The 2,022-nt window shown below is 48.5% G+C and overlaps 1 pseudogene; it reads right to left on the reverse strand.

Annotated features, from left to right (window-relative positions):
- Window positions 1-212: 212 nt before the first annotated feature.
- Window positions 213-937, reverse strand: LOC142848354 (large ribosomal subunit protein uL1 pseudogene; annotated as a pseudogene).
- Window positions 938-2,022: the final 1,085 nt, after the last annotated feature.

A 2,022-nucleotide genomic window follows, 5' to 3' on the forward strand; every position in this document is an offset into this window, starting at 1 on the left:
TCTCTTGCATCTAGACCTTGGGCACTAGTATGAGCAGACTTTAGGCAAAAGGGAACAACGTGAGAGCAGTATAGATTTGCAGGCTATGTTATTCTTTAGTTCACCTTGCCTCTGTTATGGAGATGAGATAGGATACCCTCAAAGCCCCTGCCTCTCATTTCTTGTATGTCTATTATCAATGTATGAAAAGAGGAAGCCCCAACTCTTTTTTTTTTTTTTTAGAGTAGCAGGAAGGTTTATTGGGGCATCCTAGTAAAGACGCTGGGGCTTGCCCATGGTGCTCTTGATATACAAAGCCCGGACATTTTGCCAGTTCTTCTTGAGCAAGGACACCAAGAAATTGACAGCCAAGTGGATGTTGTAGACCAGCTCGTTGTCGGTCATCTTCACGTGGCCGACAGCGACAGCCAGACACAGCACCTTCTTCATCTGGAACTTGATCGTGGACTTCACCTCGTCCACTTTGGCCACCATGTTTTCATTGTGTGTCAGCAGGGAAGGGAACTTGCCAGCCTTGTTCAGGCCTGGGCCCAGGATACGCGGGATCTGCTTGATCAGAGACTCAGAGGCCAGAAAGGCGTCATACTTCTTGGCCAGCTTTTTGACCAACTTCTTGTTCTTATTGAGCTTCTTCAGCGCCTCGATGTCCATGTGGGGGATATCCACGGCCTTGGCCTCATCGCAGTGCTGCTGGTCCCCCAGGACGCACACCGAGAACTTGGGGCGAGGGGTGGACTTGAGCCTGACGGTGCCTGAGAAACGCTTGTCCTTCTGGGGGTCGTAGTTCTTCAGGCTGATCTGCAGCTCCACCGTTTCCAGAAACTTGCGGCGCTTGCGCTGGTTCCCGTGCAGGATCTCCCGCACCGCCTCGTACAGGGTGTCGCGAGAGACTTTGCTGCTCATGGCTGGAGAGGCTGCGGGAACCGGAAGGAAGAGAGCGAAGCCCCAACTCTTGACCTTTGGCCCAATACCAAAGTTAAGGACACAGTCTCCTTGAGACTATGAACTAAGATGGGGCCAAAACATGGCCATGCATACAGTTCTCAGTTTCTCAAACAAAATGCTAGTGCTAGGCAACTTCCAAGCACCCACACTGAGGAGATGGTTGGCTTCCCAGTAGCTTGTCCCAGGCTGAGAGAGATTCAGGGCATTTACGTAGTTAGAACAACCCTCATAGCATCACTGTGTGTGTGTGTGTGTGTGTGTGTGTGTGTGTGTGTGTGTGTGTGTGTGTGTGTGTGGTGAGGATGTGTGGTGTGTGGGGATGTGTATACACATATCTAAGCACACATCTGGAGACCAGATGTCAGTATTGGTGTCTTCTTCAATCCATCTCCACCTCTCTCTCAGTACCTGGAACTCACTGATTAGGCTGAACTCGCTGACCATCAAGCTCCAGGAAGCCTCTTGCTTCCACTTCGAGGACATTGATTACAATTGCATGGCACTGAATCAGCTTTTACATGGGCACAAGGTCCTCTTGCTTACACAAAGCTTTACCAACTAAGCCATCTCCCCAGCCCCTGAGAATCCTCTTCTCCAGAGGGAGCAGGCTAATCAAGGGCTTCACTGGCTTTTGTGGTGTTTATAGACCCCAGGAAGCAAAGAATATGCACACAAACCACCACAGGATAAAGTGAAATTAATAAGTGCCATATGAACAATGTGTTTCTGAGGAAGGTCAAGAATGAGGAAGTTGATATAGAAACTCTGGAGTTATTGCTTTGATTTCTAAACCACGTTTTTAACTGCATGGCATATGCTCTAACCCTTTTCATAGTAGAGTAATGCTACCTCTTACTGATCACCCACGTATCATAAAACTCTAAACAGAAATTCTCTTAAGATCAAGAAGAAGACAGAGACAAGGACTGAAAGATGGAGGAAGAAGATGAATGGAGGGCCTGGAGAAATAGCTCAGAGGTTAAGAGCACTTACTGCACATTTATGAGGACCAGAATTTGGATCCCAGCATCCATAAAATGAGCCGGGCATCCCAAGCATGCCTGTAACCCTCGCTCC

This window comes from Microtus pennsylvanicus, chromosome 4 (genome assembly GCF_037038515.1).
Source record: "Microtus pennsylvanicus isolate mMicPen1 chromosome 4, mMicPen1.hap1, whole genome shotgun sequence".
Taxonomy (NCBI): Eukaryota; Metazoa; Chordata; class Mammalia; order Rodentia; family Cricetidae; genus Microtus; species Microtus pennsylvanicus.